General features: G+C 38.2%; 1 pseudogene; it reads right to left on the bottom strand.

Moving 5' to 3' along the window:
- Positions 1 to 1,995: 1,995 nt before the first annotated feature.
- Positions 1,996 to 17,010, bottom strand: LOC132658950 (heat shock transcription factor, Y-linked-like; annotated as a pseudogene).
- Between the last annotated feature and the right edge of the window lie 457 nt (positions 17,011 to 17,467).

Below are 17,467 nucleotides of genomic sequence, written 5' to 3'. Positions count from 1 at the left end.
GTGCGCTCACACACAGGCACATTATATATATATATATATATATATATATATATATATATATATATATATATACTGAAAAAAAAAATAAAGGAGAATAAAACCCAAGGACTCAGAGAAGGACACCTATGAACTGCACATAGTTCTCTGTTTTTTGTTTTTAGGTTTAGGAAGGAAGTTATTTTGTAGTTGAATGATTTCACTCTAGTGACATTTTAAATCAGAATGTTTTAAAATATATAACTTTGTTCTACATGCCATGGTATCTTAGAATATTCTGCATGTAAGACTATTCAGTGATTTGCTAAAATGAAAATAATCCAGAGTAACAATATGGAAGTCATATTGAACTTGATAGGTCCTGCAGTTACATTTTTGCTTGTTATACTTTAAGTATCCAATTTCATCCTCTAATCTTCTCCCATCAATATTTCAACTTTTTGCCCCAATTTGCTGTATTTACATCACTTAAATTTTCGTTTTTACTTTTACAATTATCAGTTCACTTCAGTTCAGTTCAGTCGCTCAGTTGTGTCTGACTCTTTTTGACCCCATGAATCGCAGCATGCCAGGTCTCCCTGTCCATCACCAACTCCAGGATTTCACTCAGATCCGTGTCCATTGAGTCGAAGATGCCATCAGTCACCTCATCCTCTGTTGTCCCCTTTTCCTCCTGCCCCCAATCGCTCCCAGCACCAGAGTCTTTTCCAGTGAATCAACTCGTCACATGAGGCAGCCAAAGTACTGGAATTTAAGCTTTAGCATCATTCCTTCCAAAGTTCACCCAGGGCTGATCTCCTATAGAATGGACTGGTTGGATATCCTTGCAGCCCAAGGGACTCTCAAGAGTCCTTTTCAACACCACAGTTCAAAAGCATCAATTCTTCAGTGCTCAGGTTTCTTTACAGTCCAACTCTCACATCCATACATGACCGCTGGAAAAAACATAGCCTTGACTAGAAGTACATTTGTTGGCAAAGTAGTACCTCTGCTTTTCAATAGGCTATCTAGTTTGGCCTTAACTTTTCTTCCAAGGAGTAAGTGTCTTTTAATTTCATGGCTGCAGTCACCATCTGCAGTGAGTTTGGAGCCCCCCAAAATAAAGTCTCACACTATTTCAACTGAAAGAGTTTCCATTGTTTTACAGTGAAACTCTGAAAGTGTTTTCATTGTTTTACAATTTTAGGCACCAATTAGAAAGTAAATATATAAAGGAAAGAAAATTTGAATTCATGTGCAAGGTTTCCCTAATGTATCAAGCTATTGTCTTTATACTTTTGAGAATTAAGGATAGCAAAATGTTGAAGCCATCTGGGAATTGATCACCAAGGCAAAGGATCATGTATCCAGACCTCCTTTGGTTAGACAATTGAAGTGCAGGTTAATGTTATGCTTTCATGAGGGAACACAAACAGTAGATTTTCAAAATGATATATTGAATGTCCATATCCATGCTTCTTCCAAATTATCACAGAGGACTAAGTGAATTAATCCTGTTCTTTCTGAGAAGGGCCTGCCACTCAAACAGAGCATGAAAAAGATTCAAAAGCAACTGAGAAGGATTAATCAGTACATGACAATGAAATGTAAGATGGAATCAACTTTAAGGTGATATTGCTCAAAACATGCAAATTTGACTACATAGTAACACATCTGAAATCTAAAACAAGGCCATTGTTTTTGGGCTTGAAATGGTAACTAAGGACACCAATTTCAATAGCTCTTACAATGGCTCCAAAATGCTTACCTCTCTAAAGCATAGTATTCTCACTTACATTTAATGAAACGTTTCAGTGAAAGAAAAAGAGTGCGTTTTCTCGACCACTCCCTTGTCTACACAGATATTCGACAGATATCAGCCCATTAGCTGCAAGAATGAGAACGTTAAACTTAACTTGGTGTTGTCCTATGGGGATTACCATACCAAAGCAGGGACATGACTTAATATTGCCACTGCCATCTGAAGGAATGACCACAAATTTGTGATTGCCACCATTTCTAGGTAGTCTTCATGACAATGTGGATAGTGCAGCAAGCAGGGACTCTGCTCAGAGTATTTCGAAGTGAAATATATTTAGGATCAACCATTGATTTTGATCCTTGCTTACTCCATGAGGACCATGAGTTACCTTTCACTTTCAGGATAGGAAAAGGACTGTCGTGGGCTGATATATCGCTATACATGACTGGAAATTTAGAAGGCTCCATCGTCAGTCAAGAATAACTGCTCTGAAATGGAGATACAATGTAGTTCTGAGAAGTAGATGTAGTTGTAGTAGCAAAGCCCTCAACGTGGACATTTACTTGAGTGTAGCTGCTATGTGAATGTGAATTAAAAATGTTCAACGTGTTGCAAAGAGCAGGTTGACCTACCACAATCTGGTCTGTTTGTCTAACTGATATTGCTGATGGAGAAGGTAAGTCACATGGAGATAGGGCACTTGTATTAGCAACTATCTGGCTGGTATGAGGCTTTTGTATGAAAGGCACTCTTAAACTTATGGAGGCTGAAAATGCACTCTCTCCTTTGGTTTCTGGAAGAAAATCAAGTTATGGTCATCTTTGTTGACACTTCCTTTAATATACTTATTGTTATCTCTAACTAGTGAAGATATTGGAGACACATTGTGAATCCCAACTCTTCTTTGCATTGTTACTAAAAGTTGGGGATGGACGGTTTTGAACTTTGATTTATAGTAGGTCTGTAACTAAAATCAAAGGATTAAATTATTTCGTTTCTTTACAAACCAAGGTAAAACTGATAAAGCTAAGCTATAAAAAGGTATTCCTTTAATGACACCAATTAAATAGCATCAAATAAAACATCTCCTTTAGCAGTTTAACAAGTAAAATTTCAAAAGAAATATGCTCTTCAACTAAAAATATGATGTATATATGCAGTTAATACCACTTTCATTGGCTTCATAATTTGTATCTGGTTTCAGGTTGCTAGGAAACTTTTTTAAATATCCAACATTTTAACCTTCAGCTGTTCTCAACTTTAAAAAAATAAAACGTTTTCAAAAATTTGTATCTCAAATTCAAATTCCGTTTTAACTACATATGTGAACGTGCTTTCTAGGTCACACGATTTAATCTTCAGTTTGGTTCAGTTCAGTTGTTCAGTCGTGTCTGACCCTTTGCCACCCCATGAGTTGCAGCAAGCCAGGCATCCCTGTCCATCACCAACTCCCAGAGTTCACTCAGACTCACATCCATCGAGTTCGTGATGCCATCCAGCCATCTCATCCTCTGTCCTCCCCTTCTCCTCCTGCCCCCAATCCCTCCCAGCATCACAGGCTTTTCCAATGAGTCAACTCTTTGCATGAGGTGGCCAAAGTACTGGAGCTTCAGCTTTAGCACCATTCCTTCCAAAGAAATCCCAGGGCTGATCTCCTTCAGAATGGACTGGTTGGATCTCCTTGCAGTCCAAGAGACTCTCAAGAGTCTTCTGCAACACCAGTAAGAAAGCATCAATTCTTCAGTGCTCAGCCTTCTTCACAGTCCAACTCTCACATCCATACATGACCACAGGAAAAACCATAGTCTTGACTAGACAGACCTTAGTTGGCAAAGTAATGTCTCTGTTTTTGAATATGCTATCTAGGTTGGTCATAACTTTTCTTCCAAGGAGTAAACGTCTTTTAAGTACATGGCTGCAATCACCATCTGCAGTGATTTTGGATCTGTAAATAAAGTCTCACACTGTTTCCACTGCTTCCCCATCTATTTCCCATGAAGTGATGGACCAAATGCCATGATCTTCATTTTCTGATTGTTGAACTTTAATCCAACTTTTACACTCTCCTCTTTCACTTTCATCAAGAGACTTTTTGGTTTCTCTTCACTTTCTGCCATAAGGGTGGTGTCATCTGCATATCTGAGGTTATTGATATTTCTCCCAGCAATCTTGATTCCATCTTGTGTTTCTTCCAGTCCAGCGTTTCTCATCATGTACTCTGCATATAAGTTAAATAAGCAGAGTGACAACATACAGCCTTGACACACTCCTTTTCCTACTTGGGATCAGTCTGTTGTTCCATGTCCAGTTCTGTTGCTTCCTGACCTGCATATAGATTTCCTCAAAAGGCATATTGCCAAAAATTGAAATTTTTGGAATATCTTGCTCAAAAGAGATATGTTTTCTTCTTCCAGAAAGTCAGGTTATGAAGCAGATCGTTGTAAAATTGTGTTGCTTTTTACAAAACCCATAAACATTAAGCTGTCAAACTAAACTTTTCATACTGTTGGTTTCAATTATTCTTAAAGGCTCCTTTCTTTCCAAGACCTTTTTCTTAAAATGTTCTTCATTGATCACTACTAATGCCATGCTCGTCCAACCAAATAGATTCAAGCTGATAATTTGCAACTATATTCCAAAGTTTTGCAGAAATGTGAATGAAAGAAAATCATACATTTCATGTTTCACAGATAGAATATGTGTAGTGTGGCCTTTTGATCACAACATCCTCAGTCAAAGCCTGAAAAGCATATTCTTCAATCATTGATCTCAAAACCGAGTCCCCAGTAAGTGTATTATCATCCAAAGAAGATTTAATGGAGGTTTCTGTACCAGTAGATTCATCATTAGGAGGCCCATCTTAAATTTCTGAAGAAATATTGCCATCTCAGAGAAATCTTTCTTCAGGTATATTTCTCATATGTCTGATTTTACACACTGCAACTTCAAGTGCTGCTTGGCTGGCCTACAGAGAGATACTCTCTAGACCTTCACAGTGATTCTCAAAGTCAAAAAGTTGTGACATCACCAAGTCACTGGTGTCCTGGCAATGGAAGGTTAACTGTGACATCACAAAGTCAGTGGTCTCCTAGCAATTGAAGGGTAATGTTCAAACAGGGTTTAACTCAGCATCAACTTAAAATACAAACTGCTTACAGAAATCGTAACCAAAGCCATGAATCCTGCAAAACCCCATTTGTAAAGTATTTTTACACAGAAAAATTACATCAATAAATCTTCCTGGTTTCTGAAATAAAAGTGATTTATCACCCTCTATACACACATTCTTAATATTCATTACTGTTATCCAAGCACACTTGGGTCTACTCGCTACTGTGCAGTAAAATCAATCAAATAACTCTGGGCTTCAGTGAAAGCACATGTTAACTATAGGACCGAGCAAGGAGTCCTAGCAGTCTTAGGTGCTTCAAAGACCCAAATCCCCACATGCTTTCAGGGGAAGGATTTTAATGACTGATCACACACCACGGTTTTGGGGGTATTCTACTAATGGCCTATTACTGAGGATATTGGGAGTCCACATCATCGACAGTCTGTTTCCAACTACTCTGTGGTCTATGTACATGCAGTTTAGCCTGGTTGTGGCTTAAGCATCTCTAAAAATGTTCCCAGGATATTGCTCAGAATGTTATCAATGTCCCTTGAGGAAGAACTAAAGACCTTTGACATTGCTTAATGGCTAAATCGTTACTATTGCCTATCGCTTGAATATTTTCCTTTGTTTCCAGTTTTTCTAGCTTCTCTGATCAAAATTACTGTCAGAACAGGAGGAGGTATACAGGCGTCCAGTTCTTGAAGTGTTTTAATCTGCAATATTTTTTTCTATTTCCTGTTGAGATGGAGCAAGGAGTTGGAAATAATTCTGGGATCTAAGCTTGATATCAATATTTTCAGTTATGGGAACATATCTGTCTATTTTATATCTATATACATAAATATCTATGCATATAAATATAAATATAAATATATATATATATTTCTATATCTATTTTTTCACTAAACCTGGACAAATCTCATATTTTACATGCAGTCAATAAAACATATTTTGAAGCATTTCTACGTACATATATTGAAAAACTGAGTAGACTTTCTAATCATTCTATATTTGCGTTTGAATTTTTTCTATGCTATTATACCTAACAGGAAGTAAAGGCCATTGTACTTGTTTTATATGCGTACACATACACACATTTGTATATTTGTGGATATGTCAAAATATAATTTTAAGTAACTTTATTTAGGTGGTCAAACCCTTTGCTTGCTCCCAAAATTTTAAATGAAATGTTTTGGGATCCCAACATTACTTAATAAATCACAGGCTGAATACTTAAGATCCAGTTGCTAAAAGGCTCTCATTTAATCTAGCTCATCTTCCACTCTTCTTTCTGTTATAAGAGGTGGGGTTCATACATATGAGGACACCTTGAGGCCATAAAATAGGAACTCTCATTTACTTAGAGATATTGTTCAGAGAAAGCTGTTGCTCTCCCCACGCTGGATACCATTTTAAACATTCAAGTCTGTAGTAACATTGGAACACATAGGAACCACATGCACAATAGTCAACCAGCTGGATTTGAAATAACAGATACCCATTTAATGGGTAAAATATATGCCCTGTGCACTGTGCATAGATCACAGACAGGCTCTTCTGACTTGCTGAAGATTGAAATTATGTGATGTGTAAATCAAATCACTTCTCCATAATTCAGTATGTAAAGTTTTCTTTCATCACTTACAACTTCTGTTATCAAATATTTAAATAGAAATCATTGATGACCAAAATTTCTCTCTCTTCATCCCACAGAGGTTCAGCTTCCTGTCCCGTCAACATCATTTATTGCTGAGGTCCAGCCTCAGCAGAGTCCAGGGATATCCTCAGGATGGATGACCTCGGTGAATGAAAAAAGATAGATAAAGAGATAAAGAAAGAGACATGGGGTGACCAAGCTTCTTCGAATGAGGCTCATTTATTTTATTCTTCTTGGGGCTTTTATACCCTGTGTTATACATACAGCAAGGTGAAAAATGCAGAGTCAACTCACTATTCCATCAGTAATAACTTTTATCGATATCAGGTTTCTTCCTGCAAAAGTCTTATTTTCTGTATATCATCTTCTATTCCAGAGGCCTGATGATATTCCATGACCTCCTTTAGATAAAGGTTGGTCAGTCAGAACAGCAGACAATGATTTTTCCTTAAAATGTTTCTTCTTAAATTGTTAGCCTGTGTCACCCTTTAAGTACAGTTGCATTTTTATGGAGCAAAGGTTCACCAGGTTACAGCAAAGAAAGAACTTATTAACTCAAAGTCTAATGTTGCTAATGCTAAGGCTATTACTTTTCTACATCCTGACTATATGCACTCCCAGGAACACAATGGATGAGGGATGTGAGAATTTTGCAGTAAGCATAGGCTCAACATGACCTTGTCATGGGTCAGATGGCCCAGGGATTCCCTCGAGTCCTGCATGACCTTGTCATGGGGGGGATCTCCCGTGCTGGCCCCTGGCAATTTATTTTGTTCCTTGTCCTACTTTGTATTTTTGTAGTAGCCACATTAGATAAAATCTAACTAGATAACATGAACAGGCTCAATATATTATGTTAATGGAAAAATACATTATAGGGTGTGTATTTTGCAATATTTAACCCAGTCGTCACAGAAGTATGACACAGGTGCTCCAGCAGGAAACTTAAAACCAGTAGTATAATATATAATGTGTAACTATCATCTTAGAATATTATCAAAAAATAATTTCTTATCCAAAACAGCGAGGGAAAACAAAGGTACAAGAATACAATAATTCTCAGTGTTCATAGGAAAACAGGATAAACAGTACATTTGAATTCTCTGCTGCTGTGCTAAGTCACTTCAGTCGTGTCTGAATCTGTGCAATCCCAAAGATGTCAGCTCACCAGGCTTGCTAGTCCCTGGGATTCTCCAGGAAAGAACACTGGAGTGGCTTGCCATTTCCTTCTCAATATTACACAAAGTAAGATCATGACATCTGGTGCCACAGTTTCATAGGAAATGGAAGTGGAAAAGACAGAAACAGAGACAGTTTACCTCTTTTGGCTCAATATCCACTGCAGATGGTGATGGAGCTATAAAATTAGAAGACAATTGCTTCCTGGAAGGAAAGCTTTCACAAATTTAGAAAGTATGTTAAAAACTGAAGACATGACTTGACCAATGGAGGCACTTTGAGTCACATCTATGGTGTTTCCAGTAGATATGTAGAGATGTGAGAACATCAAATTGCTCTGCTAGGGATGACTTGTGAGTGTCCATTGGATTTCAAGGCAATCAAGCCAGTCAAACATAAAGGAAATCAACTCTGAAGAAGGATTATGATCACTGATATTGAAGATGAGGCCCCAATGCTTTGACCACCTGAGGAAAAACTGACTCAATAGAAAAGACCCTGATTCTTAGGAAACAATGATATCAAAAGGAGACATTGGTGAAAAAGAATGAGAAGATTGTCTTGCTTCACCCATTCAATGGATGTGATTTCAGGCAGAGCCTGGGTGATGGAGAGGGACAGACAGGCCTTGTGTGCTGCAGTCCAAGGGGTCACAGAGAGTCAGACATGACCCTGAGAATGAACAACAACAATATTTTAGTTAATAAAATGGATCTTCCATGATCGTGGTGGGATCTAAATACTGTTAGAGGAATAAGAGGCACAGTTTAATTTCTCCCACACAAATCTATCAAAGGATCGACTGCACATGGAACACCTTCCAGAAATCATTTTGAACAATGTTGATGGGCCCTAGAAACCGAGAAAGGAAAACCCATCTATTAAAAAGGAGGTAGGACAAAATAAGAGAAGTAAGGGAAGAAAAGTTTTTAGGGATCAAGACACACCCCTCCCCTTGGAGAGGGAGTCCTAAAGGAGGAAAATTAACACAAGATAGGAAACCCTATCTCATAGGTGTCAGTGGGGGTGGGGGTGGGGGGAGAAGAACTAGGGGGAAAAGAACAAAAAAGAACAAAAGCAATAGATTATGCCAATAAATGTAATTACTAGCCAAGAAGAGGCTCAGATGCTTCTGTCCACTATCATATATGAGGCCTGGAGAGGAGGCCTGTGATGTATCAAACACACCATGGTTAGAACCAGGATTTCGTGCCCTGAGGACAATCTGATGGAGCTAACGTGACAAAGAAACATAAACCATGGGAACATTAGAGACAGCCATTTTAGAAAGGACCTTTCCTAAAGAAGGCTCTAAAGCTGCACAGTGAATCATGGCACACTCACAGAACAGAGGACTATGCACTAGAAAAAGCAAATAATAATAATAATAATTTTTATTATTTTTGAAATATGAGATCTATTTCTATATGAGTTCCTTAACTTGTAAAAATGTTAGTCCTTTTTAATAACCTAAACTTTTATTTCTCCTATTATTACCTTTCAAATAAAAGCACATACATCTATTATTTAAACACTTCTTCATATATATATATATATGTATGTATGTATGTATGTATGTATGTATGTATGTATGTATATGAATGAATTTGGCCTCTATTTTCTTTTTTTGCACTATGTAAACGAGTCTAGTTTTTATACTTGATTCTTAAGATTTGCTTTCCACAAATTGTTTTCAATGTTGTAACATTAGGAATACAATCTTTAGGAACTGATTTCACTTATGAGGTCATCAGACTACAGACACACTGAAACCATATTCTCAGAAAAATAGCCAATCTTGTCACACTGACCGAGGCCTTGTCTAACTCAATGAAACTAAGGAATGCCATGTGGTGCCAGCCAGGATGGGAGGGTCATGGTGAAGAGGTGTGACAGAATGTGGTCCTTGGAGAAGGGAATGGCAAACCACTTCAGTATCCTTGCCTTAAGAACCCCATGAAGAGTATGAAAAGGCAAAATGATAAGATACTGAATGAGGAACTCCCCAGATTGCTTGGTGCCCAGTATTCTACTGGAGATCAGTTGGGAAATAACTCTAGAGGGAGGAAGAAAAAGCAAAAACAATACCCAATTGTGGGTGTGACTGGTGATAGAAGCAAGGTCTGATGTTATAAAGAGCAATATTACCTATGAACCCTGAATGTCATGTCCATGAATCAAGGCAAATTGAAAGTGGTCAAACAGGAGATGGTAAAAGTGAAGGTCGACATTTTAGGTATCAGTGAACTAAAATGGACTGGAATGGGGTTAACTTAACTCAAATGACCATTATATCTACTTCTGTGGGCAGGAATCCCTTAGAAGAAATGGAGTAGCCATCATGGTCAACAAAAGAGTCGTAAATGCAGTACTTAGATGCAATCTCAAAAATGAAAGAATGATCTCTGTTCATTCCCAAGGCAAACCATTCAATACCATGGTAATCCAAGACTTTGCCCTAACCAGAAATGTTGAAGAAGCTAAAGTTGAATGGTTCTATGAAGACTTACAAAATATTTTAGAATTAGTATCCAAAAAAAAAAAAAGATATCATTTTCATTATAGGGGGCTGGTATGCAAAAGTAGGAAATCAAGAAACACTTGGTGTAATGGCCAAATTTGGCATTGGAGTACTGAATGAAGCAATGCAAAACTAATAGAGTTTTTCCAAGAGAATGCACTGGTCATAGCAAACAGCCTCTTCCAAAAACACAAGAGAAGACTATGCAAGGAAATCACCAGATGGTCAAGACAGAATTCAGGTTAATTCTATCTTTGCAGCCAAAGAAGGAGAAAGTATACAGTCATCATAACCAAGACTGGAACTGACTGTGGCTCAGAACATGAACTTCTTTTTTGCCAAATTCAGATTTAAATTGAATAAAGTAGGGTAAACCACTAGACCATTCAGATAAGACCTAAGACAAATCCCTTATCATTGTACAGTGAAATATAGATTTAAGGGACTATATCTGATAGTTTTAAGGGACTAGATGTGACAGACAAAGTGCCTGATGAACAATGGATGGAGTTTCATGACATTGTACAGGAAACAGGGGCTAAGATCATACCCCTAGAAATGAAATGCAAAATAGCAAAATGGCTATCTGAGGAGGCCCTACAAATAGCTGTGGAAAAAAAAAAAAAAAAAGAAAGAAAGAAAAAGAAAAAAACAGCAAAAACGATTAAAAAAGATACCTGTAGCTGAATACCTAGATTCAAAAGAAAAGCAAACATAGATAAGGAAGCCTTCCTCAGTGATCAATTCAAAGAAATAGAAGAAAACAGCAGAATGGGAATGACTAGAGTTCTCTTTAATAAAATTTAAAATACAAAGAAAATATTTCATGCAAAATGGGTTTGATAAAGGACAGAAATGTTATAGATCAAACAGAATTAGAAGATATTATGAGAAGGTGGCAAGAACACACAGGATCAGTTCAGTTCAGTTCAGTTCTGTCCAGTTCAGTCCCTCAGTCGTGTCCGATTCTTTGTGACCCCATGAACTGCAGCATACCAGGCCTCACTGCCCATCACCAACTCCAGAATTTCACTCAGACTCACGTCTATCAATTCCGTGATGCCATCCTGCCATCTCATCCTCTGTCGTCCCCTTCTTCTCCTGCCCCCAATCCCTCACAGCATCAGAGTCTTTTCCAATAAGTCAGCTCTTCACATGAGGTGGTCAACGTACTGGCGTTTCAGCTTTAGCATCATCCTCTCTAAAGAAATCCCAGGGCTGATCTCCTTCAGAATGGACTGGTTGGATCTCCTTGTAGCCCAAGGGACTCTCAAGAGTCTTCTCCAACACCACTGTTCAAAAGCGTCAATTCTTCACCACTCAGCCTTCTTCACAGTCTAACTCTCACATCCATACATGACCAGTTAAAAAACCATAGCCTTGACTAGACAGATGTTAGTTGGCAAAGTAATGTCTCTGCTTTTGAATACACTACCTAGGTTGGTCATAACTTTTCTTCTAAGAAGTAAGCACCTTTTAATTTCATAGCTACAATCACCACCTGCAGTGATTTTGGAGACCCCAAAAATAAAGTCTGACACTGTTTCCACTATTTCCCCATCTATTTCCTATGGAGTGATGGGACCAGATGGCATGATCTTCGTTTTCTGAAAGTTGAGCTTTAAGACAACTTTTGCACTCTTCTTTTTCACTTTCATCAAGAAGTTTTATAACTCCTCTTCACTTTCTGCCATAAGGGTGGTGTCATTTGCATAGCTGAGGTTATTGATATTTCTCCCAATAATCTTGATTCCACCTTGTGTTTCTTCCAGTCCAGCGTTTCTCATGATGTACTCTGCATAGAAGTTAAATAAGCAGGGTGACAATATACAGACTTGACCTACTCCTTTTCCAATTTGGAAACAGTCTGTTGCTCCATGTCCAGTTCATACTGTTGCTTCCCGACCTGCATACAGATTTCTCAAGAGGCAAGTCAGGTGGTCTGGTATTCCCATCTCTCTCAGAATTTTCCACAGTTTATTGTGATCCACAGAGTCAAAGGCTTTGACCTAGTCAAAGCAGAAATGTATGTTTTCCTGGAACTATCTTGCTTTTTTCCATGATTCAGCGGATGTGGACAATTTGATCTCTGGTTCCTCTGCTTTTCTAAAACCAGCTTAAACATCAGGAAGGTCATGTTTCACATATTGCTGAAGCCTTGCTTGGAAATTTTGAGCATTACTTTACTAACATGTGAGATGAGTGCAATTGTGAGGTAGTTTGAGCATTCTTTGGCATTGCCTTACTTTGGAACTGGAATGAAAACTGACCTTTTCAGGTCCTGTGGCCACTGCTGAGTTTCCAAATTTGCTGGCATATTAAGGGCAGCACTTTCGCAGCATCGTCTTGCAGGATTTGAAATAGATCAACTGTAATACCATCACCTCCACTTGCTTTATTCATAGTGTTGCTTTCTAGGGCCCACTTGACTTCGCATTCCAGGATGTCTAGCTCTAGATGAATGATCATATTATCATGATTATCTGGGTCGTGAAGATCTTTTTTGTACAGTTTTTTGTGTATTCTTGCCACCTCTTAATGTCTTCTGCTTCTGTTAGGTCCCTACCATTTCGTTGAATTTTATCAAAAAAATTTCTCCAACTATTGAGGTAATCATATGGTTTTAATCCTTCACTATACATTGACATGCAGCAGTGAAGAATGTTTCCATATCTGGAATATACCCCACACTTAACAACGGTGTTCAGCCCTTTAATGGTATTGGTGGATTTTTTTTTTTTTTTGCTACTATTTGGTTAAGGATTTTTGCCTCTGTTCATCTATATGATATTGGTCTCTAACTTTCATTTTCTGTGTTATCTTGGTGTTGGTGTCAGGGTCACGGTGACTTGTAGGATGAGTTTGGGTTTTCCTTCAACTCTAGAATTTTGGGAAAGGTTCAGAAGTGCATGTGCTAGCAGTCTTCTGACTGGTTTATAAAATTTCCATGTGAAGCCATTTGGCTTTAAGTTTGTCAACTAGAAAGTTTTCATCACAGTTTCAATATTATTGCTTGTGATTTATCTCTTCATATTTCTGTTTCCTCATAGCTGAATTTCTGAGTATTTGTCCATGAATCAGATTCTAAACTTTATTGATGTACAGTTGTTTGCTGTAGTCTCTTAAGATTCTTCGTTTTTTTCTGTGATATCAGCTATAATGTCATCCTTCATCATGTTAAATTTGATTGATCTGTTTGTCCTTTTTTTCTTAATAAGTCCGGACCCTGATTTATATATTTTGTTTCTCCTCTTCAAGAGATCAATTTTAATGATACTGATTTTAACTGTCTTTTTCCATCATTTCCTTTCTTTAATTTCTGCTCTGATTTTTATCTTTTTTTTTTTTTTTTTTTGCCCTTCTATTCAATTTGGGAATTGTTGTCTGCATTTTTGTTTTTTTCCTTTCTCTAAATGGTTTAGATTTAAGGTTATGTTAATTACTTGAGATGTGTAGTATTTATAAACTTTACTCTTTGACTGCTTTAGCATACTCAACAATTTTCGGATAATCATATTTTTAATATTATTTGCTTCTAAGACATTTCTTTCATTTTCTTTCACATTTCTTAAGTGATCTCTTGGCCATGTAGATGCATGTTTATTAGTCTACATGGATTCATGTTTTTCACAGTCCTTGCCTGCAAAATCTGGTACGTAAATCATAGCATTGTGATTGATACAGTTACCACTATCTTAAATTTACCAAGGCTTGATTTGAGATCCACTTTGTGATATATCTTGAAGATATTTTATTTTCACTTTTCACAAATATATATTCTGCTGTGTTTCAGTGAAATATTCTCTAAGTATCAATTAAGTTTGTCAGGTCACTTGTGCCTTTGAACAGTTGTTTTTCATTTTAAACTTCATTTCTAATTGGGGGATAATTTCTTTCCAATGTAGTGTTGGCTTTTGCTTTACAACAGTGTGTATTAGCATATAGGAGACCAAAGTCCTTTTTTGTGTTGTTAATCGTTTGCCATTAGTTCTTCATTTTTCTAGGCCCTTCAGAAATGTTTCTTTGTCTTTTTTCCATTCCATTTCTAGAATGTTTTATCACCTTTAATACCACAATATCCAAGTCATTTTCAGGGAACATGCCCATTTTTTCTTTATGTTTTGAGTTTTTACCACATTCCTTTGCCCACCACATATTTCTCTCTCTTCACATTTCTCTACTTACTGTGTTAATGGTTATTTATTCACAAACTGCTGTGTTACAGTTATTTGCTCCTTGTCTCCAGTACAAGTCAATAAAGTTGGTTGAGTGGCTAGTGTGGGCTTTGGAGTAGGAGAGACTGACAACAGTGTTCTTGAGTCTGAATCTGAGTCTTCCCTCTCTAATGGTGGGACCATATCTGTTCCTGTCATTTGTAGGTGTCTATGGGATTAGTCTGACATTAGGCAGTCTACCTGCTGATGAGTCGCTGTGTTTTTCTGTTTTACTTATTGTGTGGTGTGAGGCATCAGCTCTGGGTTGCACAGACAGTTGAATGCAGTAAATCTGAGATTAAGAGGCCTTTAGGAGACTGTCACCTGATAATATTCACTGGTGACAGGAATTATCTGGTGTCCCATGATCCTGGTCTCAGTGTGAGAGGTTGTAGCAGAATGAAAGGACAAGGGATTCTTGGCCTCTAGAGGAGAGGAATTCAATCTGGGGCCATAGACAATGCTAGATCACTCAGAGCTTTGTATAATAAAGTTTTATTAAAGTATAAAGGAGATAGAGGATACTTCTGACATCAGCATCAGAAGGGGACAGAATGAGTATCCCCCTGCTAGTCTTCAGCTGGATGTTTATAGTCACTACTAGTCTGTTACTGAAAGAAAGGAATGTTTTAAAATTCAGAGTGATACCAGGCCCCCTCACCCATTAGATGCTTTTTGGAATAATCTTGGCATCAGCCTATTCATCCCAGGCCATAAAATGATAAACTTGAATCTTGTAGAAGGACAAATTACCATGCAAATACTTTCATTTACATAGATTAGGGAAATACTATCTGAGTATAACATACTGGCTTGTCAAGTAGGTTCTAAGGTATTAGGTGGAACTGACTTGAGGACAGAGTTTGGGGTAATAGCATAGTACATTAGCATAGTTTAAGACAAAAATTTCCATAAGGAAAATGCTTTGCTTATCTCAAGATTTGAGAATAGAAACTTTTGACGAAACCAGGTGTCATTCTGTTCAGTTCAGCTCAGTCACTCAGTCGTGTCTCACTCCTTGTGACCCCATGAATTGAACCACGCCAGGCCTCCCTGTCCATCTCCAACTCCCAGAGTTCACTCAGACTCACGTCCCTCGAGTCAGTGATGCCATGCAGTCATCTCATCCTCTGTCATCCCCTTCTTCTCCGGCCCACAATCCCTCCCAGCATCAGAGTCTTTTCAAATGAGTCAACCCTTCGTGTGAGGTGGCCAAAGAACTGGGGTTTCAGCTTTATCGTCATTCCTTTCAAAGAAATCCCAGGATTGATCTCCTTCAGAATGGATTGGTTGGATCTCCTTGCAGTCCAAGGGACTCTCAAGAGTCTTCTCCAACACCACAGTTCAAAAACATCAATTCTTTGGTGCTCAGCCTTCTTCACCGTCCAACTCATATCCATACATGACTACTAGAAAAACCATAGCCTTGACCTGACCGACCTTAGTCCACAAAGTAACTATTGAACCACAATATTAAAAGAAACCTTCTTTTAAATTTGTATGGGAAAGGAAAATAAAAATCATTAGTTTGTTTCCTCCTGCCACTTAAGAGAGATAAAAATGTCTGACACTTGCAAGCTATTTCCTGTTTGTAGACCCCTGGCCTTCCTGCCTGTTACCCTCTCAGGTGCTGAAACTCGAAAAGGTCAGGCCCAACTTATGCCCAGGTAACTACAAAAGCATAGTAACAGATTGAGGAGATTAAAAAAAAAAAGTAACATAGATAAATGTCAAATAGATAAATAAATAAAAGGCACCACAAGCAGTAAACACTACAGAGAAGACAACATATTCATTAAGAGAACCAATCAAGTAAATCTCAAGGCAAACAACAATACCAGAGCAGAGGGCCAACTGAGTAATAAGGAAAACAAATATGACAAGAAGATCAGAACAGCCCCCACAGAATAACAGAAAACCACAATTAACATAGAAATGCATACCTGTGTTAAAGAATGAAGTGATGCAACAGCAATAAAAGGCACAGAAAATAAGAAACCAAAGTAAAAGTAGACTTAGCTATACAAAAATGAAAATATGGTTGGAATAATCAAAGATCAATACAATGTGTAGTAACAATGAAGCCTACAACTAAGAAAAATAGTGCACCAAAAAGAAAACCACAACAATTCAATGCATTAAAAAAAAAAAAAAAAAAAAAAAAAAAACACATATTTCGTAATGTCTCATCTGTCAGTGTCCTAGTACTCAACGTGAGCCAGAGGACAACTACAACTCTTTGGGAAATTCCCCAAAGAGGGAGAGAACTGGACTCTGAATCTCTCTAAGGACTCCTCAGACTCAAAACTGCTATAATACCTGTGCTTTCTAACAGCTGCCTGAGCCTGGACATTCCCCTCCCCCCCCCCCATTTGACCTCTTCTCATTTAATCTGCAGCATACTCAACTTGTTGGAAGATTCTCAGTCCTCTTCCTTAATGGGTATGTCCCTATGTCTCAGGTGTAATTTTCATCCTTCCTCACATGTGGTCACCAAACGAGTCTAACCTGAGACACTTGTGGCACACTGGGATCTGCCATGTTGATGACAGGAGGTGGTACAGCCACTTGGAATGCTGCAACCATGGTGATGCCATTATGAATAGGAGCTAGCAGCAACAGACAGAAGAGCTTTGGCCTTCAGTTCAGTTCAGTTCAGTTGCTCAGTCTTGTCTGACTACTTGCAACCCCATGAATGACAGTCCGCCAGGCCTCCCTGTCCATCACCGTCTCCTGGAGTTTAGTCAGACTCACGTCCATCAAGTCCGTGATGCCATCCAGCAATCTCATCCTCGGTCATCCCCTTCTCCTCCTGCCCCCAATCTCTCCCAGCATCAGGGTCTTTTCCAATGAGTCAACTCTTTGCATGAGGTGGCCAAAGTACTGGAGTTTCAGCTTTAGCATCATTCTTTCCAAAGAAATCCAGGGTTGATCTCCTTCAGAAAGGACTGATTGGATCTCCTTGCAGTGCAAGGTACTCTCAAGCGTCTCTCCAACACCACAGTTCAAAAGCATCAATTATTTGGCGCTCAGCCTTCTTCAT

This window comes from Ovis aries, chromosome Y, assembly GCF_016772045.2.
Source record: "Ovis aries strain OAR_USU_Benz2616 breed Rambouillet chromosome Y, ARS-UI_Ramb_v3.0, whole genome shotgun sequence".
NCBI lineage: Eukaryota > Metazoa > Chordata > Mammalia > Artiodactyla > Bovidae > Ovis > Ovis aries.
The sequence above is the reverse complement of the archived record's forward strand: the minus strand, read 5'-3'. Positions and strand labels throughout refer to the sequence as shown.